This window comes from Crocodylus siamensis, chromosome 10 (assembly GCF_052110815.1).
Source record: "Crocodylus siamensis isolate JL-2025a chromosome 10, ASM5211081v1, whole genome shotgun sequence".
In the NCBI taxonomy this organism is placed as follows: domain Eukaryota; kingdom Metazoa; phylum Chordata; order Crocodylia; family Crocodylidae; genus Crocodylus; species Crocodylus siamensis.
In genome coordinates, this window is record NC_143404.1 from 58,502,219 (window position 1) to 58,526,502 (window position 24,284).

General features: G+C 37.3%; 1 protein-coding gene across 11 annotated transcripts in view; it reads left to right on the plus strand.

The window, feature by feature from the left end:
• Positions 1-24,284, plus strand: part of NCOA3 (nuclear receptor coactivator 3) — a 144,836-nt gene that overhangs the window by 66,609 nt on the left and 53,943 nt on the right. For 10 of the 11 annotated variants that reach the window (XM_090064387.1, XM_090064391.1, XM_090064386.1 and 7 more), the window contains one exon: positions 12,976-13,029. The exons of the other annotated variant lie outside the window; for it this stretch is intronic. The gene's annotated coding sequence lies outside the window, so the exon portion shown is untranslated. The remainder of the gene's footprint in view (positions 1-12,975; positions 13,030-24,284) is intronic. 11 annotated transcript variants of the gene reach the window in all.

The window sequence follows — 24,284 nt, forward strand, 5'->3', positions numbered from 1 at the left end:
AGAACTGAAGTTAATTGATAGTGGCTTTCTAGAGAAAGTTCTTTGAAAGCTATGAAGCAGAAAAGGGACTGCTCAGGGAGTCTCAACGCATGCAGCCCCACAAAACCTGGAAGCAGGGGTCTAGGCGCCTCTTTCCACCCCACCTGCCCCAAGTCAGCATGGGACACCATGGATTACAGTCAAGTGCAGGCCGTGGAAACTCTGGGGAGTAGAATTGTGGCGGTATACCAAGTGTCCAATTCCGACTTTTGGGTGGGAAACAGTGCGAAGTGGGAATGCTTGGTGTTTGCACGTAACCTTGAGTGGGTTAACAGATGTTTCAGAATAGTGCCAGATTATTCAGGTACACTGAAATATTTCATAAGGTTTAAACTGTTCTAAACTGGCTTGTACATTTGTCTGCTTGTAGCTTAAATCGCATTTAAACCTGTCTAAACGTTCCACGACTTGAAATATCAATGGTAATGGATTTACCGACTCTATAGGTTGTAAAAAGAATTTCAGGTAAATGCTACTGATCTCTTTTTTCTATTATAATGTGCCAGGGTTGTTGAAACATTTTAGACATTCTGAATGAATATTTTAAAAATTTTCTTTAAAAGACTTGTGAAGGAACCTATTGATAAAATGTCAAATGACAGTTGTGCCGAACCATTTTTTTTACTTTTGTCCTGTTTTTCTCCGTACGCAAGGCATATTATCTGATTTATTACAGATACTTGTAGACTTTTTTTCAAAGAATTCACATCAGCTATGGTTTTAGACTTAAATTTTAAAATAAACATTTAGAGGTGGGAACAACATTTAACTTTGAGAGCCCTTTCAGGGCTTAATGAAAGTCATAGAAAAAATAGTATAAACAAAGTTATTTTTTGCCTGGATCCTCTTTGCTTTACTGTGTCATACTTTAAAGGAAGGAGAATACTGGTCAGTCATTCTGTTTTAAATTCGCTGCTTTTTCATCTTGCTTCCCTAGCACCTTTTTCATCTTGCTTTGGGTTTTACTGTGACACTGTTGTATCATGGCCCACAAAATTAGGATTTGAGAACTCATATAATGAAAGAACCTAAAAGTGCACATGGAGAAACTTAAAAATCCTTAGAACAGCATGGAACCTTATTTAAGAGTACCATAAAAGAATAGTCTAAGAAGCAGAGTGAGACTTCTGATAAGACAGCAAAAACAGTGGGACAGTTTTTAGTTTGAGGGATGTTGAAAGATATCTGATTTGCTGTAATGAAAACAGTAAATTGTATAACGGTTTGGTACTTTTGTGTACCCTTCCTCATAGTGGAAGAAGGAATACCCCACAAAGTTGAAAAGCAACAAATTTTAAAATTGATCAGAAATACTTCTCTTATGTTAACCTGTATGACTTATTGCTACCAGATGAGATGAAGATCTTAGCAAGATTCAGGAAGCATTTTTCATTTGTGGATATGAAAACATCTACTATTGCTTTAATTAAGGTGAATATGTAAGGTAGGGGCAGGCAGTTATTTTTGGCGGAGGACGGCTAACTGAGTTTCAGCAAGCCATTGAGGGCTGCGTGACAGGCAGCCCAGGGCAGATTAATATTCATTTTCCAAATTTTTTAGCGGCCCTGCAGGCTGGATAGAATGGCCTGGCAGGCCACATCCAGCCCCTGGGCCACTTTTTACCCACCCCTGATGTAAGGGATCTAAACCATCATGTTTGTGGGGAAATAAACTGACACCTAGCTCAGAGAGAGCTAAACTTCTCATCAGCAGGTTTTGCCGTAATTGTGATCTGTCTGTGTGTGTTGGGGGTTTTTAATTTTTATTTTTAATTATCTCCCTATGATGCTGAAAAAGGCAGGCCTCTGATATGCGCCTCTGGGTTTCTGAAGATGATGTCTGCTTTGTGTATTAGTGGCCCAAATAAAAGATTTGAGATACAGCATTCTAGGCAGGGACCTTTTAATTTTAAAAAAATTTCTAGAGCTTGGGAAAACTTTGTTATCAAGAATAGTAATTGTTACTGCCTCGTTGCTCACTGTAAAATTCCAAGTCTTTCGGCTTTTCAGAATCCAAGGCCATGATCTCATTCACAGCTCATGGAATTTAACTCTTTCACTTCACAGACAGCAAAGCTCAAGAAATTGCAATAGACATTGGGTCTGCGTTTCTTTTTACTGAGTAAAATTCTTTGCTTGACATATTTTTCCCTTGTTCAACCCTGAATAAGACCAGTGAATCTGTTAAATAAAATTGAATGTTAACTAATTTTGCTACTTTATTATCTTTTGAAATGCTGGTTTATGATGTTTTTACAACAAGATTTGTCACTGAATCTCAGAAGTACCTCTTGACAAAGAAGAATAACTCCTTAGAAAGAGTTAGATTTCCAAGCTGTTCTGCCTTATGATTTGCTGCCTTTATCCACATGCCAATTAACTAGACTTTAGGATCAGTAATGTCACAAATTACAGTTTCATGAGCCTTTCCCAGATGCATACAAAAATAATTAAGAATCATTCCACCCTTTTCATGTAAGATCGTGCTGCAGCTTTAAAACTGAGCAAGGGATATTTTCAGTGGCTAAACCATAGGGTTGGCATTTTAAATAGGAAACGGGACTGATATGTCACATTGACCAATTGTGCAGGGTTAAGTTATTTGTTAGGGTGGTGGGGCAATAAGAAGCCAGACAGTTAACACTGCTTGTGGGGTTAAAAGGATTTTAAACAATCTCTCTAGAGATTGGCTTAGACCTTTTAAAGCAGTATCCCGTTATCTTTTAACAGTTGGGTTTTAGAACTACAGCCCTTTTTTTTTATATTCTTTTTATGACTAAAAATAAAACTACAAACCTTATATTATAGAAAAGCCATAGTCAAGCAACTTTGCTAAACATTTTGAGAATAAAGGGGAAACAAGGGAGGATCACTTGAAAAATGAAAAAGAAAAAAAAAAAAGAATATTGCCAAATTCCTCAATGATATGCGCCCTGTGACTTTGGTACCATTATAAAATATAGATGTTTGTTTTTTGTAACTAAACTGAATTACCTGTTTTCCCCCCTTCAGTACTGCAGCATATTTTAATTGAAAGTGCCATTTATTTTTAAGTGTTATACTGTGCTACTTTTATTTCTAATACTCTTTTCTTTTGAATTTTTTGAATTCTCCTAATTCTTCTTATTACTCCTTGGGAAGTCTTTCTAGGCACGTGAAGAAGGAAAATATAAAGACGTTTAGTGGTCTTTCACTTTTATGGCAGGTATCAGCAGTTTTGAATTATTGATGTGATGATATATACAGCATTAGGCATGATGAAACAGTAGTACCAGTAGCGAATATCTGAATTTCCTATATTTAAAAAATAAACCCCTAAAAATGCAAGAGCCATTCAACATTTCTCAGAGCATGTACTCTAAATTAAAAAAAATATATTTAAAAGAATAGACATATATGGGGAAAATGAAACAAGCTTTACTTGGAGTATATGCGATTATATATTGAAATAAAGAATTTTCTGTTCAATTAATGTCTCTCTCCCAGCTGGCAATAGTTATCTCACAGTTAACTTAATATCAGACAGTGTAGTTAGTAGTGCTTGTCAAGCATGTATGATTATGGTATTTAATTTTTTTGTTTAGTAGCTTGCCGTATATTTCCACCACCCCCTTCCTTTTAATTATTTAATTGTAACAGAGCAGTATCAGCACCCAGTTCACTCTTTTTAACAATAGATTATAAACCAGCTGGCAAGATGACTTCTTTTTTTTTCTTTTTTTTTTTTTCCCCCCTTGCCAACCTTCTGGGTAAAAGAGATGTTGAAGATAAGCTTGAACTTGTCTCTCTTGCTGAAACTGACTCTGGTTTAGTGTTTGCAATCTGTTTAGGTAGAAGACAGCGTAGTATCCAAAGCATGTGTGTGCGTGTCTTCAAGTGTAAACTTAAAAATAAAGGGTACTTGCAAATAAAAATGCTGCAATACTGAAGGGGGAGAACAGCTAATGCAGTTTAGTTGCAAATATCAGACCATTATGTTTTATAATTGTGTGACAGACGCATGGTGTGTGTGATTATTACAGAAGAATAACTTGAATCAAACCTATTTTAGATATATAAATGACTTAAGTTCTGCACTCATATCTTCAGTCACTTTGTCTTGTCCACTCTGGAACTACCACACCATTGGTAGGAGGTCACTAGTGCCAAACATTTAGGTCACTTTTTTATTTCAAATGAAGGAAGATTCTGTAGTGTGAAGAGCACCTTAAAACAGTTAATTTAGAAGTGGGGTTTGACATGGATCAGTGTATGCCTGCCTGTCAGAGGTGGGTATTGAGCAACAAGAGGCATTTTATTTATTTAAGTTTTGGCCTTGTGTACACTAGCTCTGCCATGCTTCTTTTCAGCTAAATGATGGTAGATGAGAATGAGCATCTTGTTTTTTTGTGTGGTCTTGTTTTGTGTTTTGATGTTTCCTAAGGATGATTTTTTTTCTGCAAATGTTTGTTGTTGACATAACTGTTTCACGTTAATGATAAAAAAGCTCTCCGTGAATTCAGTGGAAGTGAAGTAAGGCCACTTATGAGTGCTTCTGAAAATCCTATCTGAGGTATTAAGTTACACTGACTTAAACTGTTTAATACATAAACATTAAAGACTTTGAAAGGGCTTGACACAACTTGAGAAGTATGTTATGATCTTTCAACATAGAGTTTAATCTGCTCAGTGAAACTGGCCCACTCATCTTGTGGTGTTAAAAATTGACAAAGGACTGAGTCTTGACTCAGCTTTCAGAAAAAAGAAACCTGCTGCTTATGTGACAATTAGGATAAGCCCCCCATTTTCGAACCTATTTCACCGTCGGACTCAGTAGTTGTAGTGAAGTAATCATATTTCATTGACAAACTGTATCTGGTCTCAGATGGAAGAACTGGGGAATTAGCAGCTTTATAAAGACCAGACTGCATTCTACATGTGGGCAAAGGGTAATTTTTTTTTAATCGTTTTTTATTAATGTCTTTCTGTGGAAAGTTGCTGATGGTTCTAAATTTCAATATACAGACTTCTGTTTAAGGCTTCTATATAGTGTGCTGTATCTTGTGAAAACTGCTGGTACTGGATACATTTGAAATTATGCAACCAGTGATTTGCTGCAGTGGGAAATTTTTTTGTCTGGCTAAGGACTATCGAACAAGATCCGCTTGAGAACATTTTACCTTCTATTACAACAACCAAGGTCTAGCAGAGAGAGAATACATGTATGTGTTTATTTTACTTTATGCTTTTTGGGTTTTTTGAAAAGTTAGGTGCGTCTGTGATGTACTTCATGCTCATTAATAGGGAAGGAGGAGGTTTTGCTTTTCCGGAGTGGAAAATGTGATTGGAAGAAAACAAAACAAAGAGAGGTGGAAACAAGTACAGTATCTCTAATTCCTTTTTTATTGATGAGATTTCAAGTTGTATGTGTCCTTTTGCTGTAACAAGTATATACTTAGGATGCAATATTTAATTATGAATTTATTTCTTGAAAACTCTTACAGGAATAAACCCACTGATTTTTGTGGCATTACTAGATCTGACTTTAACATTGCATTGTAGCTTACACCAATGGTTTTCAGCCTGTAGTCGGGGCGGGCAGTTATTTTGGGCAGAGGGCCGCTTACTGAGTTTTGGTAAGCCATTGAGGGCCGCATGACAGGCAGCCAGGGTCAGATGAATATTAATTTTCTAAATATTTTAGGGGTCCTGCTGGCCAGAGAGAATGTCCTGGCAGGCCGCATCTGGCCTGCGGGGCTGCATTTTGCCCACCCCTGCTGTAGTCCAAGGACTCCGGGGGATTTGGAGACTGTCTAAGGGGTCTGTGAAAGCAGGCTAAGTCATGACTCAGTCAAAAGTGTGTTTTAATACAATTTTTTCTAGGGGTCTGCAAATAAAGAGGTTGAAAAACCACTGGCTTACACCATTTAAAAGTTAAAATTTGAAAATCTCTAAACTCTTGACCTTGGGTAGATATCACTGTGTATAATGCATTGCGTATAGCTGGAGAAGTCAAAATCGCCTTTTCTAAGGCTGCAGTTTGTGAAAAATAGTGTGTATTGCAGTACATTGCATGACAGCTGACATTTATCAAGGGTAACAGGAGCTTTACTCATTTTCACATTTTTAAACAGCTTTCCAATCTTTACATGTGCACACATGTTCAACATATGTTTCAAAGCTTTGAACATTTTGTACTGAAGTGTTTCGACTCTCATTAACACAGGGGCCCAAAGTATAAAATTTTAATGAGCTTCATACCTCAGACTTGTGCATTAATTTATTTTATGTAAACTGGCACTATAATGTAAATCCCTGAAGGACAACATTAAACGTTTAACTCTTTTAAAAATCTATTGCAAACCAACTGCATTAATAAACTAAATAAAAGTAATAGAAAACTTGTAGTATAATTGGGCTAGATTGAATATGTGATATGATGTTTCAGAAGCATGTAGATTCTGATTTACTTCCTATTTTATCTGTAAATGATCAGTACCAGATATGTGCCATAAAGAAAAGTGCCAGTACTAATAGATTAAAATGTTAAAATGAGCCATAAGGTTAGAAGTTGATGATTTACCAAATAAAAAAAGAAATGAAATTTGATGCTTCAGTGATGAACAAATTGACTAGTGACAACCACTAGTCTTACTATAAAATATTTTTGCATAAACTTTTTGTCTGGTTCTCATGTAAAAGTATAAAGGTAATATTTAAATGAAGCAGGTTTTCCTTTTAGTATTATGTAGGTATGCGAAGCTTAAGTAATTACTGAAAAATGTATTCTAATTATTTAAACATTCTAAAACATATTCGGATTTTATCATAATATAAATTACTTGCCTAGTATTTCCCATAATGTCACTTGGCAGAAGTAATTATTTCAGTGGAACTTGGTGAATTTACTGTTAGTCTATCCAATATACCATACTATTTTTAGGTTAGCAGTTTCCTGTTACTGCAGTAACTCAATATATTGATATGCATATCACCTGACCTGATGCATGGTAAATAGAAATCTTAGATGTCTGGTGAAGATAAATTATGTGAATACAGTTCTGATGCTAGACTTTTCAAATGCTAGCTGTGGGTCAGCACTATAAGAGACTGTTTTCTGTTCCTTCTGCAAAATAGTTGTCACTGTTGAAAAATAACTTTTTAATGTTTCTCTCTCATTCAATAAGGCACTAGTTCAGAGTTCTTAAATGTGTAACTTTATTTGGAATGCACCAACTTTAATTATTTAAAGCACAGACAAAATGAATGATGCCCTGATTTCAAGAATACCATGACACAAAAAAAAATCCCTCCTGTAGGACTTCACTACAAATAGAAAGTAAAAATATTGAGAAAATAGAACAGATAAATAATGCCTTTTTCCCTAAGATAACACTTGTAAGCTTTCCATTATATGATTTACCAAATAGGTAAAAAAAAAAAAAAAAAAAACAAAATCCACTAAACCCTTACCAACCACATGGAATATGTGAGACTTCTTGAGGCCTGAAAGCTGAGATGTCCTGAAGATACTTATTTTGTGTTTCTGTTTTCTACTTAATGTTCAGCTTCTTACTAAGCTTAATATTAACAGAAATTCTGCCATTATTGGGCTTGTTTTTAACTTAAACTCTTTTTGGTGTTACTCATTCAAAAAACACACACACAGAATTATTGCTTTATATTTGTGATGAATTTTAAGGGAGTTGTCAGGCTTTCATTTTCAGTGAGGAACTCTTTTTTTTCTTTTATTATACACATTTTCTCAGGGACTTCTCTAGCTAGGCATTCAGTTATGGATCCTTCTCTTCTCTGTGATCTTGTGTTTACGCAATACATTTGCCACTCTGGAACAGCAGTGCTGGGAAAGCATTTAATGTATTTTCAGTTATCTAATGATGTCTAATAGCTAAAAATTATAATCAGTTCATTGGCCATTTGTCCATGGGCTGGAATGTCCTGCTATGGTCCAGAAAGCTTTATTGATTAAAAATAAATAAATAAAAACCACCACCCAAAAAGTTGTAAAAGTCTTTCAGTCCAGCAAAACCATGTCTACCAGGTGTTGCATGTCCCTTCTGAGAAGCTTTGTATCCTTGCAGGGTCTAGTAATCTGAAACTGATTCCATTTCCAGGCCCTTCAACAGGGTCTATAGCAGGGGTGGGCAAGCCATGTGATTTCTCTCCAGCCTGTGGCTGCCCCTCTGAAAGCCTGCATCTCTCTTGTCTCCTCTGTGCAGAAGGTGCTGGCTGCAGCAGCAGCAGCTCTGGCTGTAGTGGCCAAGCAGCCACCCCCCTCCCAGCAGGGCACTAGAGACAAAAAGCTGGAAGCTTCTGGCCAGGCTTCTCCATCTCCTCATGCTGGGGACTTATGGGCAGCAGAGGTGGTACAGGGGGAAGGGGGTGGGAAGCCCCTGGTGAGCCAGGCTATGCTGGGCTGGGAGGGAAAGGAAATGAAGCCATACTGCCTGCTCCCACCCTCCCAAAGGTCCCAAAATGCCCCTTGGTGACTCCAGAGGGGACAGCCCATGGGGGGGGGGCAGGGAAGAAGCTTGTTTTTAACTTGAAACCTCCTTTTTGGTATCACTTCATTTAAAAAAAAAAAAAAAAAAAAAAAAAATCTCACGCACAAAAATTATTGCTTATATTTGGGATGAGTTTTAAGGTGTTGTCAGGCTTTTATCTTCAGTGGGGCACACTTTTTTAATAATAACTATTTTCTCAGGGACTTCTCTAACTAGGCATTTGGTTATATGGATCCTCCTCTTATCTGTGATCTTGTATTTAGGCAATATTTTTAGGAAGGTGAAAGAACTTCTCCAGGGCAGTGTGGCAGCTGCAGGGAACCAGAGAGCAGCAACAGCAGCAAGGGGGGGCTTGGTGGGGATGGATGGCTCCCGTGTTTCACCCTGTCCCTATGGGCTGAGGCAGGTTGGTTGTCCAGAAGTGAGAAGTACCACTGCTTCTAGGCCCTGAGGGGGTGGGTGGGGGGCTGGGGCCTGGACACCCGTGTGGCAGGCTGTGGGCATGGCTTGCCAGGCCCATTTGTTCCAGATGCTTGGCACTAGGTGGCTGCAGTCAAGGGCTTGGCTTTGTTTTTCCTGGAATGCTGATTGTCTGCTGGTGGTGTAGCATTCACAGCCTTAGAGCACGGCTGCGGGGAGGGTGCAGGGGGACAAACAGGGTGGGTGTGCACAGAATACACAAGACAGATGCAGAATCCACAGGTCACAGGATGGACAAATACAGGAAACACAGGAAAAACACGGGACCGACACAGGAAATACAGGATGGACACATGCAGAATAAACAGGATGGACACAGGGATGCACAGAATGGACACACAGAAGACAGATATACACAGAATGGACACAAGCCACAGGAAAATTAGGACAGATTCACAGGATGGGAACAGGATAGACACAGGGACACATGCAACATACACAGAGCAGACCCATGGAGGAAAAACATTGGTTAGACACAGACTACACAGAGTGAATGCATACAGAATGTGCGTCTGTCTCCGTTTTCCAGGATAGGCTTGCACAGGACACACGGAATGGACACACACCCACGTGCACCTGCTCCACCCAGGCCATCTCCAAGTTATGTAACTCATAACAGCTCATTAAAATGGCCATTGCTCTGGGTTTGTTTTTAATATGATATAGTAGATGTCTGGGTTGTTTTTTTTTTTTCCTGAAAAATTATGCGGCCTTCAATATTTATACCAAAATTGTAAGTGGCCCTCCAGCTCAAATAATTGCCCACCCCGGTGTATAACTTTCCTTTGCTCCTGCTGGATAAGGAACATCTAGAATAAAGCATCTCAGTTCCCTCTGCAGTAAAAATGTATGTGATCTAATGAATGGCCAGGTTCAACTATGAAGGAATCATTTGTAGGATTTTTTCCAAGTCTACATTGCTATAAATGCAGTGTGTCTGAGTGATGAGAGGAATTTTTGTATGTAAAATAAAACATTTTGAAAGTGTTGGAGATTTGTTGAACATTCTACAATTCCCTTTGTAATTATCTAGTACAGAATTCCCGCCCCCCCCCCCGCTTCTTTTACTGGATTAGTAGAGCTAATCTTTTGGTAGTTGACTTCTAGAGTTTTACTGATGGCCCCTACAATTTTGCAATGGTAAACTGTACAAAAAGAAGCTCATAGTAGTCTCATTCAAAAGCTGCAAATTAAACTGTGTGTGCAGGAAGGTTAATTTATATTAATAGATATGTTTTAATTTGGCTTGTTTTCAGCAACTTTGAAAATTATTTTGAAAGAAATGGTTGTCCTGGTTTGGCTGTCTTGTGTATTTTGCTAGTTTTAAAGTGAGAACAAAAGTTAAATCTTTCATTTTGCATAGCAGCTCAAAGGTATTTGAGAGCTGTGGTTTCATGGCTAGCTAAGCTCAGTCTTACGTACAACTCGAGCTGTGTGAATGTCAGTAAAGGTCACAAAGTGAAATGGAAAAGGAATTGGAAAAGAAAATGAGTAGAGTATTTGTGACAAGTTTATTGCTTTTAATTATGGAAAGTCTGCATAATACAACTTGCAAATTCCATAAAGATGCCTTAATTTTATTCTATTATGAACTGGTGTCCTCCATTTTTATTTACTTTTTATTTTTTTTACTTTACAAGGGATCACAAGCAAGTGTCTTTCATTTTTTTACTTTACAAAGGATCACAAGCGTCTTTATTTTCAATTTAACTTTTTCCCGTCATCACTCAACATTTGTGCATGTTCATCCTGTCTTTCAACTGTTTTTTCTTCTGCTGCTTTGCTAGACCTTTCCTTACCAAAGAGATTTTCTTTCATATGCACTAAATATGTTTTTACCTAGACACCTAAAATCTCTGACTAATCGGGTTATTTTTCTTTTACACTCATTTTAGGAAGCTGCTTCATGAAGCTTGCCCATCCAGGTTTTTTTGTTAGCCTTTGTTTCTGGTTCAGTGACATTAATGACTGAAATTCAAAATGTATAAATCTCCAAAGGAACAGCAGAACAGGAGCATACTTAAATGATGAAATTGCATAAAATCTCATTTCTAATTTTTAATTTTTTTCCCATCCCTTCAACTTTCACCCAAAATCTTGGAAACATGAATAAAATGTACTTCAATAACTCAAAAAGGAAAAGCATTAAAAAAAATATATATAGATTTTTAACTTTAAAACGAAACTTTGAAGTTAATATGATAATAGGCCAGACTCAATTTTTAATCTTTGCACTGATGGGTGTTTTAACCCCAGGTGTGGGCACACAAACAAATGCATAATGTTTGTTAACATTAACTTTCTGGATGAGAGTGAACCAATGAGTGAAATAATACACTTGAATGCTGTTCTCTGTATTGGGTCCAAATTCTCTTCTGGTGGAGTTCAGAGTTTTGGGTACAGCTGTGAAGATCTAAATTATGTAGGTCCATGTTACTGATGTGCCCCACTTTCCTTTTAATGGATGTTTTTAAAAAAAAATCTGAAATACTGTAGTGTGCCCAAAGAGTTCAGATTGTAGTAGCTGGAGGCAAACATTCTCAAGGGCAAGCCCTAGCCTTTGGAATTCATTCAAAGTTAAATATATATTTTCACCTGAACTAAGCTTGGTTTGGAACATGTTCCAAGATGGATTTAAGTCTAAGGCTTTCCCTTCAAGGCTAGAAGAATTACTTCTAGATTCCTTTTTTGGCAGTGACTAGAAATCTCTTCCCAGTGAAGGTGAATTTAACTTCTACAGAAATTAATATTTTAAGCCTTCATTGAAAAAGATGTTAACTCTTAGGGTGGCAAAAAGAGCTTTTTTTTAGAACAGTGGGGACCAACTTTTTTGGCAGGTATGGCTCAAATGATCTTTGCACCCTACCCTAGTGTCACTCGGATCTCCCTCCGCCTGATCTGCTGATCTGCTTTCTGCTCCCTGCTGTGTTCCCTGCCTGTTCTGCTGCTCTTTCTACTTTCTGCTGACTGTCCTGCCTGTTTCCTTCCTGATTTGCCACATGCCCCACACAGAGGCTGCCCTTGCCATTTGTGGTGCACGGTGCAGTTTCTAAAACCTCTGTTGGAATGTCAACGAATGTTTGTTTTTTTTTGTTGTTGGTTTTTTTTTTTTCATAAAACTGCGGAGGGCACTTGCACTTATGCTGTTGCTCATGCATAACCTTCCCAAGTAGCCTGAGGCAAATTGACAAAACTAAGTTTTGCTGCTGATCTTTGCAATGCTGTGGGAAATACTGAAACTGAAATTCTTTTGATTGGCTAAACTATGAGCACTCTGAGTAAGAAATGGAGGTGCTGATATTAGAGGTTAGTATAGATGGGACTGGGACTGTCCCCCAGGTCATTAGGAATCTGCCCTTTTAAAATGGGGAAAGAAGTGTGAGTTTTTTTAATTTATCAAACACATTAGAAAAGAGATGATATAAAGATAAATGGATCTGCTGAGTAGTCCCAAGGATAACTCCCTTCTATGAGGTCTAACATTCAGAATTTCACTGCTGTGTTCTCCTTTCCTATCTGTGTTTTATATTGGAGGAGGTAGCCAGTAAGCTTTTTAAGGAGTAACCTCAGAAATATTTGACAAGGCCTACTTGATAGTGTTTTCTTAGGCTTTTAATCTACACTAGAAAATGTTTATCAGTAGTTATACTAGCTGTAATGAAAACAGTTTTATCTGTTATCTGAACAAAATAAAACTTATTCAAGAATGCCTTTTGCCAGTAAAACTGAATATACACTATGGCTTTTGCTACTATAAAAATATTTAAAATGGCACCTGTAACAAATATTACTATAATAGTGAAAATTTAAGTGTAGGCTTGACCTTGGTCTCTATTGGTTTCCTTTTCATTTTTAAACATCTTTAAATGTTAGCAATTTCATAGCTTCAAAAAAGAAAAAGAAAAGTAAAGATGAAAAAAGTAGCTTACATGCTTTTCTTGTTTCTTTTTAAGGTTGTCCTATTCTTCATGTAAGTGTATGCATTTGGTGGGCAAGAGTTTTCCGTGGTAAGTATGTTTTCTAAATTTTATATTTTTAAAACAGTAGCTCAGTAAGAATCTAACACTTGGCCAACATCATGATTGTTTGTGAGCTACTTCTTAATCTGAATCAGCAGTATTCTTCCTTAAAAAACATTTAGATCTGTGACGATGGATGTTCTCTATTTTCCATACTCATTTTCCTCTTTAAGAAGGAGTTCTAAACAATGCAGTACAGGGAGGCTTATGTAGTTGTTAGAAAACTACAGTAAAGTTTATTTACAATTGTTGATTTTTGACTCATGAGCTTATTTTGGCAAGTTACCCTTGTATGTTCCAGTAGATTGTCTTACAAGGTTTTAGTACTTCAATTTTGCCCATGAGGCGCATGTTGATGGTATTTACCTATTTTATAAATCGCTTATTTGAAGGTATGGACAAATGTATAATTTAGGTATTTTTAAAGGGGAGGGACAACTGCTGCTCAGGAGCGTATGTTGTTATGCTGTGACATTTAATTCTGCATGATCCTATAGCAATATAAATGAGTTAAATACCCTAACTTTGAACACAAATGAAGCAGGATTAAAATTGGAGCAGTTTTGCTATACATTTATCACTACAGAACCATGTAGACGGAACATCTGCATCATAACAGCTTACATCGGTATCCTTTGACATTGCTATAGTTGTTATGAGTGGCTATACCCAGAAGTATTTACTCAACAAGCATGACTCAGTTTTATTGGTGGGATTAGTTCCCATTCTTCATGGGCAGAAATAGAAGAGCAAGGCCTTTGTCCCATTGTCAGATGGAGCCAAGAATGACTCTGGGTTTACATTAAACTCAGAGGCTCTTAACCATACTTCTAGGCTTATCAAGAAAGAGACAATGGCATGTATAGCTGGTGGTTGTGAAGGGTGGTCCCTCTAACCTTTACTCTTCTAGTACCCTCATCTTCACCACTTTTGTCCTGCTTCTTTTGTAGTGAGGAGGAAGACAACTACTCAGAGGGGTGTAGCACTGAAATTTACTACTTTTTGTGAACTTTCTTTGGGGAAGGAAGCATTGCAGTCTTACAATTTGGAGTACTACTCTTCTAGGGAAGATTAGTGTGTGGGAGATGTTCAAGAGATCCTTGGATAAGTAGGCAAAGATTAGGCATATGGGTTGCTTTTACGTGGAGAAGGAAGAAAAATAGCCAGAGCCCTTTAAGGGGAAAAAGATATTTTATTTGAAATGTGGGTCATTAAGTCATCCAACTTTTTCATCTGCAAAGGCTATAAACTCGTACGTTTTAAACTGTAGATAGTAAACTAATAGAAAGCTAAACTTGCTGGTGCCTTCCTGAAAATCCTGGAGAGTTGACAGACAAGGTTTGCCTAGTAATATCTTTTATTGGACCAGCTATAGAGCTGGGAAAGCTGTTAGACGGATATATGTCACCCCTTATTGCTTAATGGAACTGATTTTATTCCAAAGCTTTTTTTAGTGACAAGATCGGACATCCGGTATTTCACAGAATTGGCTCAGAACTCTGCAAACTTTGTATATTTCTTAATTAGCACTTGTTGACTCTTTTTTTCTTCCTGGTTGAAATTATCAGCACCTCGGTGCCCTGAGTACTAACACCTTTGCTTGTCTTTTCCTATGTATTTTTGAATATATGGCTCCTATCACCATTACATTTGAGTATCTGGTAGTCAGCAGTGAGGAACAATGTAATCACTCCACATAATTGTCACTTATTACTATTAACCTAATACTACGCAAACTTCATATTGTTCTTTGAACAAAATTAGTTTTGCGGCAGAATAGTTCTACTTGTAACCTTATATGGCTTTGTGAATTGATGTAGATATGCCTCCACCATTAAGATACTGCTTTTCTTTTTTCTGATAAATGTGACTCCGTATTTTAAATATTTAGCTTTGCTACAGTGTAATTGAACCACAGATTGTGAAACTATTGGCGAGGCAACACATTAAGTCTGCTTCTGTTGCAGATGTAATTTTTGATTTAAAAAAAAAACCAAAAAACAAAAAACTTGTTGCACCTGTAGTTTAATTTTTTAATTTGGATGTGTACTTTGGCAAAATTCTGAACAGTCTCGAAAAAAACCTTGACGCACACAATGAGGATAGGTAGGAATGTTATTTAATGTACGTCTTTCCAGATGTTCAGGCATTTTTAATGCTCAAGTTAATATCGTTTGAAACATCACATTCAGCTAATGTAGATGCATTCAAATCATATTAGCTTAAGCAATTTTAGATAGGGTTCTTTTCTGGTTAGTTGTATGTATCTATCCCACATGACTGTTTCAAATGCAGAGTTAAATAAAACTCTTTTCTAAATTTTAATCTGTTTTCTGCATTTGAGAAACCCAACAAGAATGAAATGAAGTTTCTGTTCTACCTTTAGTTCCTGCTCTATGTATGTTCAGCATTTTTTTAATGTCTTTATCTGGTTTCCATGATGCTTAGACAATGGTGTGTTTTGAGGTTGTATATAAAATGGTAGGCTTTATGCTTTCCATGAATATCCCCTTTTGTTCAACTGCTTTTGTTAGAAATGTGTCCATCATACCTAGCTGGTGATTCTTCCTTCAGCAAAGACTACTTTTTTCCCCCCTCTCCTTCTCTTTGCCTGTTACTCTCCCTGTGTTTTTATTAATGTCTCATGGCTCTCATCTAACATTTTTTTTTTACTGCATTCACCATCATATTCAGTAAGAAATGAAACCAATTTTGTAATGCCACTCCATCATGCCTTCTAACCACATTCTAGACCATTATCCACATCTTTCATATTGCAGACAAAAAAGGCTTGCCACCCCCAACCTCATAATAGCTTTATAGGGGGTCTATTGTTTCCATTCATATTGAGATGTCACAGATGTGTATACTCTTCTGAATTCTTTTCTCTCTTCCAGCTATAATGACCATTGCTCCTTTGATTCTCTTCTCAAGCAAATTGGAATAGTCTACACAAAAAGGAATTTAGGTCACAAATAACTTACATTTATTCTGCTGGAGCTAGAGGAAGAAAGCTGCCTGAGTATATTTTTAATTATTCAGTAAATGTGTTTGAAAAATATGGCAAAAATTATTCAGATAAATTGACACGGTATTCTGCTGTCTATATTACCAACTTTGATTCTGCAGCCATAACAAAGTGTGCATTTTTAGTTTGTAGTTGAAGTGTATAATTAATGGATTATTAAAACTATGCCCATCGCTTTATCAACAGATTAAAAGCTGTCTGATTGTGTTGCTCTCTGTGCATACTAGTGATTTGCTGCCAGGATGTCGAGAATGACTCATTAACTTTAAAAAATGTCCTCTTATTTGCTGTGGTTTTGTTTCTCATTTTAAGATAAGGAGACATCCAAGTACTGTACTTGATATTTTTTAAAATAGTATACATGAAGTACATACAAGGCCTGTATTCCTGCCACCTCGTTAAAGAGGAGAGGTTTATAAAGTTGAAATGCCACTTTCAGATTTTAACAGATAAGCTTGGAATATTTACCCTGGCATAGTATCTTATTTAAGACATATGTTTTTCAAGACAAGAAATTTCAGACTGAGGAACTAATAGGAATTAAGAATATTTTAACCAATGGGCTAGTATGTAGTAATTAAATTTTTTCTGTAAAACAAGGTACACAGAGTAGGTAGTAACACCATTTGTCTTTATCAGGGTATGAACACCAGTGCTTGACGCCAGCGGCGTATCGTGGGTCTCTGGCACCTGGGGGCCAATGTTTGCATTTGCAGTCTCTTCTCCTCCCCCTCCCCCCCCGCGATGATCCGAGCAGGTTGTGGGACTCATGGCAAATCAGGCTTTGCGAGGCCTCGCCTCCTGCCCCACACCACTTCCACGAGGGAATTAGCAGCGTGGCACACCACAGCCGCAAGGGGAGGGGTGGCAGCAGGAATTTCCGACCAGAATGACCAAAGACAGCCACAACCTGCCAGGCAAGAGTGTGCCACACACAACGAGGGAGGCACCCCAGCTGGCACCCAGGGGCCATGACCTCCTCCCCCACCCCCAGTCGCTATGCTACTGCTCAGAGCTTTCAAAATGGGAACCATTCAGAAGGGCATCAGTTGGTATGTTCGTACTTGCTCCAGCATTTAACACTCCTTCATCCAGGGCTAACTCTGGAGTCAGTTTGCTGGTGTGAATCATTCTCAGCTCATTCACACATAACAAACAGAGTATACCAGCTGCTAACCTTTAGAAATGTTCCTCTTTTGAATGGGGTCTGAACATTTATGTATCCCCACTCTGTGAGTGTCAGTGAGTGGCAGGACTGTCTTACATTAATTCTGAAACCTTTTTCTAAAATTAAAGGATTTATTTACTTATAGAAATCAAGATCAGTCTTGCATACCCTCTGATGGGCCATTTAAATGCAACTAAAGTAGGCATCTACAAGAACAGGAAACTATTTTATATGCTTTGCCGTACAGCCATGAAATGTAACCCTCCCCCTCCCGCCATTATTGATGGCTACCAGGTTTTCCAGTTAAAGCTGACACTGAATTTAAAGTAAGTTAAGGCTAGGTACAGACATTCAAAAAGCTTGAGGCAGAATTGATCAAAGTTGTGTGGTTTTTTGCAAGCAGTGTGGTTTAGATCCATAGCGAACAGAACACATATTCACCTTTTGGTGGGGAGGAAGGGGAGCAAATCTTAGACCAGGTTCCTCCTTTTTTTTTTTTTTTTTAAATGAGTCTGTGTACACTGAACTTCTGTTTTGTTATGGGTATAGACTGACTTTGGATCACTTACGCTAGTAAAAGTGTAATGTCTGTACCCAGCCAAGAAGGATGTACAGTTCATCACGTATATAGGTTGCACTCTGTGTATTATTCATTTTTGTAAGTTTAAATGACTTCTAATTTTAAAAAGCAGAACAAAACAAAAATATCCCCTAGGATTTTATAGCAACACTGTAATCTCGACCAATGTGTATTAGTTACTACTGCTAAACCGGAATGTGATTGTTAAGTTGTCTTAAGTTTTTCCTCCATTTACTGGTATCATAGCTTTCATATTTTGTAACAGTAATTTGACTATTACAACTTTAGTCCTGTCCCCTTGTCCTCCACGCCTCTTCACTGCCACCTCAAATGTCTGTGCCCTTGAAAGAGCTACGTATGCGAAGCTGGCTGCAAGTTAACGCTGGCCAGTAAGAACAACATTTGATGACGTGAGATTTACAATGTTATGAATAGCCAATGTTCAAGGCAGAATGAAAGCAAATTCCCTCTTAGAGCAAGTTACATTTTTTTATATTTCAACACCAGGTAACTGGTAGTAGTGCACTCATTTTGTGAAATGCAACACAAACGCCTAAGAACATTCTTTGATGTTTTCAGTACGCAGTGTATGAGCTAGGACACACAAAGCATCCGTGACCAGTCCTTTTTCTATTCATCAGTTAGCTTTTTGGCATAGCTCTCTGCTACTACTGTCAAGGTACAATTTTGCTTCTAGTCCTTGTGCTGCATCAAAATATCCTTTAACAGCAACTGTGGAACTGTCCTATAGGTGTTTTTGCAGTAGGAGTCTCTAGAGATTGAGGTTTTTTTCAAGGTTAAAATCAAAAACTGCAGGAACTACTTAACTATTTTTGTAGGCATAACTGCACACCTGATGAAAGAGTGCAGCATATTAAACTGCTGCCTGTCACGTACTGTCAGAGAGGTGATTCTGTCTGCATTTTGAGGCTGAAATCCCCCCCCCCTTGTTTATGCTAATGGAGATTTTGGCTTTTCCATTTTTCTAGGTTTCAGCCAGACTAATAGTTTTCTACCAGCTGATACTAAAAAAAAACGTTCCCTGAAATATTGGGGCTCTCTCTCGCTCTGTCTCTCGTGGTAATGTTTGAATACTGTACTTGATCAGTCACACAGAAAATCCTGTTGAGTTAACTGTAAGGCCTTGCTTTCTTCAACCAGTAAGAGTGAAAGTGGTTTCTGCCATGACGACAGCAGCAGTAAAAGATCCATTTGATAATTTGCAGAATCCTTCAAGGGATTATATGTATGATGGAAACAAAAGGATGTTGTTGTTCTCCTTTGGTGACCTATATTTGAGAATATGGAAGAGCTTTAAAAATATTAGCTTAAGTACACTATTGAGTAGAATTGGCTATAGTAGTATTAAATGTTGTGAATAGGGGCATGAAACAGAAGGTGGATGCTTTTATAAGTATTCTGCCCAAATAATTCTATTTTCAGGAGTTTGTTACAGTTTTCATTTGATAACACTGTACATTTTAGGACAGGGTGGATATAGTAAGGAGGCTGATATAAACCAGGTACAAAGAATGATTGTTGACCTGCTGTTTGTAGGATGTGTGCATCGTTATTGGTTAGAACTGATGGCAAAAGTTGAATTGAAAGACCAAAGCTGTGACCAAGACACATGGGTTATCATTGTGAACAGTCTATGCTGCTGGTTATCTTTTTTGATTTTTAAAATAGTTTTAATTTCTTGAATAGTGACATGAAGAATGCTGTTCCTTATCTGCCTTTACAGCCTAGCATTTGCAATTGCTTTCATTATTTAATAATGAAAAGTTGTTGAACACAATTTTTTCTGTTCTTCAAGAGTTTTGGTATTAAAATGATAGAATATTTAAACTAAACTTCAAAGGTTCAGGTGGATATTTCTTGTTTTGGGCATGCTGCTCTTTGGTAATATTTAATTGCAGAAAAATCAAACTTTATTTGAATGTGCTTTGCATCCTTTCCCCCCCGACAGCTGGTTTTAAACGAGTTTAAAAGCTGACTTAAACTTACTGTCTTGTTTAACATGGAGCACGTGTTTAAAAACAAACAACAAACCTAAAGTGTTTATTTTTGAAGAATACAGTTGCCTCCCTCCTCCCCGCAGTCTGTTACAGATGTTTTAACATTCGGCTTTAATTGGTTCTTTTCATTTAAAAAAAAAAAAAAAAAGCATGAAATCTTTTGAAACTGAAGTTTACAGAAACGCCCATAATAAACACTAGCTGTTTAAAAGCATGGCTGATGCTTTCATTTTTTTTTTTTTTTTCTATCTCTACCAAGATGGAAAACTTGAGGATCAGGTCAGAATTCAGACAAATATTTTACATACCACTTTGACCTGTGTGCAATGAATCAAAAGTTGACCTCTTAGTCCAGTTCAGTTATAACAGTGTAGCAGTACTGGAATGAGTGAATACTAATTGGAATGCTATAGTAACATTGAACCTGCCATTCTCGGGAGAGTTGAGCAGCAATCCATCAGGGTGCCTTGGTTTCTGAAGTCACTGGAGATGTTGGAAAATAAAATTGCAGACCAAAACTGTGCCTTCTGACATCTTTAGAGTTTCAGGAAGGGAAATAGACTTGGTGATGACTGAGCAATGGTCACGTGTATTTAGTGAAGCAAACTGAGTTTAGTTTGATTGTATTTCCTGTTTTCACCAAGAGCTTGATAAGTGCTCTTAGGTTTTTTGTAAGTGTTTGGCTTATTGCTGTCTTCAAGAAGAGTGATTATCATTGCTGCCGAATGCTGACTGATTTGAGCTCTAGCTGTATATGTGGAAGGTTCTGGCCTCCCTTTTAAAGAAAAATTGTTTCCCTAGCTGATCGGTTAATTTAAGGTAAGAGCTCTTTATCAGCCTGCACACAGAAAATATCTCCATCAAAAATAATATATTTCATGGATTAAAGCATTGTATGTGAAGATAAGAAGTTATGATCATCACTAAATTTGTATAGCTACATTAATAAATACTAATATGATAGATGCTGGTTATGCTATATGTATATTTTATATTAAACTTTTATTTTTCTGGAATGTGTAAATTATTAGAACTATTTTTAAGGATTCTACTTCTCAAAATTTTGGAAATAAAAAAGCTTAAACGGTTAATCTGGGTTACCTTTTTTTCTGTGAACATCAGTCTTAAAAGATGTTTCAGTATCTTTTACTGCTTAGTAAAACTTAATACTTTTTAAAAGGAAAAAATTGAAAACAGGACAATTTTTTTTCAAAAGAATCTTCAGCTATATCATTATATTAAAATAAAAATAATTATTCTGTTCACAGTTACTGAAGCTGAAAATTGTTTTATCATTTATGTCTTTTTATGACCACCTTGCTACAATGCAATACAAGTTAGAGCTAATATAGTTGCCTTTTTTTGTCTACTTGCAACAGTGTTATCTGCTTGAATAATATTATAACAAAATATCTAATTTTTTTGGTAATAGATGGAAATCCAGGTTCAGGACATTTATTTGAATAGCTTTGAAGTCCAGAAAGCCATTCCATTCTAACCAGTGTCGTTAAAAGTAGAATAGCAGATGTGCCATGAAAGATGATTTAAAAAAAAAAAAAGTGGTTGTGATTTTTATCTCTTCTAATTTTAACAGAACTCTTCATCTTGAAATGTAGGTGCAATGTATTTATACCTTAGCATATATGTAAACACTCCCATGTTTATAATTTGACACAAATCCCAGCGTGTTCCCATGGCTCCTGTATTAATGTTGTTAAGGTAGTTCTATGTTAACATTTTTGGCAGTGTTCGTTTTTAGCTAACATCTTGGTTGCTTAATTTCCATGACCATTTTCTCCCATTTGAACTAAGATCTACTTTGTACAAGTGACTTCAGCAGGTGTCGTGAAAGATTTTTTTTTTTTATCGTAGCAATTGCTGTGGTGATGGTTATAATGTCTTAAAAGCAGAAAATAGATTCTTATCAACTCAGTTAACAGGTCCAGATAAGTATACACGGTACTAGAAGTTGTTAAACATAAAAACATTTCGTTAATGGAACAAAACATAGTTCATATCGCGGTGGTTTCATGTTTTGCATTTAAAACAGTGTATGAATAAATTACTGTTTTATGGATTAACAAGCTTAATTATCTGCTTTTGTTTTCTATCCATCTTGCAAGTAGGATTAATAATGAAGTTAAAGAACATATAAGCTTGTGTATTTCTTTTAAGAGTTGAACTAAGGTACAGGAATTAGAGCAAATCAGTTATTATGTTAGTAGTGCATTATGTAGACAGATGCAAGTGAGCCTCCTATTTTTTCTTGATGCACTGTTGCCTGTAAAGAAATCCAGTAGGTCATATTGTGTGATCACATTGTCTAGTAGTGTACTTAGAGTTAAAAAAAAACCAAAAAAAACCCGCGACTCTCTGAAACGAACATCGTGGTATTCCATCTTCCACACTCCAGTAATGACGTTCATATCAAATGTGCTCAGTTTACAAATGGGATTCCCTTAAGCTTGAGAGTTTTTATTGTGGTTGGGCCTGCAGTAAGGAAGTTTATATAGCCCTGCAATAAAATGGTAGTATCAAGACTGATTCCACAGAAGTGCTTTCCATCTTTCAGGCTGTGATGGAGGGAAATATTTCCTCTTCAGAATTTCATTAGCTGTTGATATTTAATTAGTCCCTATGTTACAGTCTCTTACAGTTAATATTTTTTCTGAGTTAGATACTGCTGTTGAACAGAAAAGGATGTTGGTTTTCTGTGGTTTCTAACCAGTTAATTTAGGTTTATCGAGTCTCTTTATACTATTTGAGACATCGCATCCTGTTTTTTGGTGTTTGACGTAGGGTTTTTTCCTCTAAAGATAACTATACTTTTTTTTTAAGATGAACAATTCTTTTAATAGCCTAAGAATCTCAAGCCTCTTGAAGCCTTATCTTTTCCAGGGAAAGCTTATCAATGGTAAGAACTGGTGCAGCTGTAATGGTGGTAATAATATTAGGAGCCCAAATTGTACCCGAGACTTAGGTAAGCAGAGTGAAGACCCTGTTGTCCTTGTGTGGAATAGAGAGCTTCCCGAGCAGACTTCCAGGTGACGTGAACCTGGGAAGGATTCCAAACACACTGGAGAACAGAAACAATTCAGAAGGCTCTTGATGGACTAGGAAAGTGGGCTAGAGCCAGCAGAATGCAGAACAATGCTAACAAACGCAACATGCTACACTTTAGGAAGAATAATTAAAAATACAAATACAAAATGGCTAACATCTGGCTGGATGTCAGCACTACAGAGAAAGATGTAGTACTCTTGGTGGATCACAGACTCAATTTGAGCTAGCATTGTGACACGTTAGAAATATGTGAATGTGGTTTGGGACTGAATCAGTAGAGGTTTTAGGTGCAAGACCACCAGTAGGTGATAGGCACGTTTACTTGGTGCAGATTAGACCTTATCTAAAGTATTGTGTGCAGTTTTGGGCACCATACTTTCAAAAGGATGTGGACAAGTTGGAAGGGGTACAGAGGCAGGCTTAAAACAATGATAAAGGTCTTGGGAAGTAAGCCAGATGAGGAAAGGTTAAAAGAAATAGATAGGCATGTTCACTTTGCAGGAAAGGTGATTTGTGAACACAGGATATCAGTTTTCAGCTATCTGAAGGGTTGCATTAAAGAAGAGGTGGAACACCTTTTTTCCATTACTGCAGAGAGCAGGACATGTAACAGTGGCTTGAAGTTGCACAAAGTAGATACAGATTTGGTGTCAGAAAAACTTCTTGGAACAATGAGGCAGTGGAATAGCCTGGCTAGGGAAGTTGTAGAATCTCATGCATTGGAGGTTTTCAAGAAGATAAACATTGGAAAGGCATTGGTCAGAAGTGGTAGCTATGCCCCTTTGCCAGCAGGTAACTGAGAGATCACAAAAAAAATGGATATGGAGAGGACCATGCTCAGCAGCAGGAAAATGAAGCAGTGCTCTACAATAGGCTTAGTTGTGAACGAAGATTGAAGCACCTTGCATAAGTTTATGGAGGGGATACAGAAAGGGGAAGTGCTTCAGTTAGAGGGTATGATGTGTAGAGTTATGCTTGCTGTCCCCAGGCTGAAGACCAGAGTGGAAGGTGTTTGATTTCTCCCCCCCCCCACTAGCATCTGGGCTTTGTAATTGCCACATGGAACTGGGAAGGATGGTTTTTTTTTTTTTCTCATGCCTGTTACTACAGGTCTAGGCTATAAAGCAGACATGGGCAAAATACAGTGCGGGTGTCAGGATTTTTTTTGCCTTCTTCAAAAGTACTTGGTATTGGCTGCAGCCAAGGCTGGGGATCTTGACTGGGGTATGCCAGTGTCTCTGGTTAGAGGGTCTTACCCTCCACTTAAAGTGAGACTGATCACCACATCTGGGATAAAGAAGGAATTTTACCCTCTTGTTAAATTGGTACGGACTGAGTGTTTTTGCCTTCCTCTGTAGTCAGGGGCATGGCCTTTTTAGGATCTCT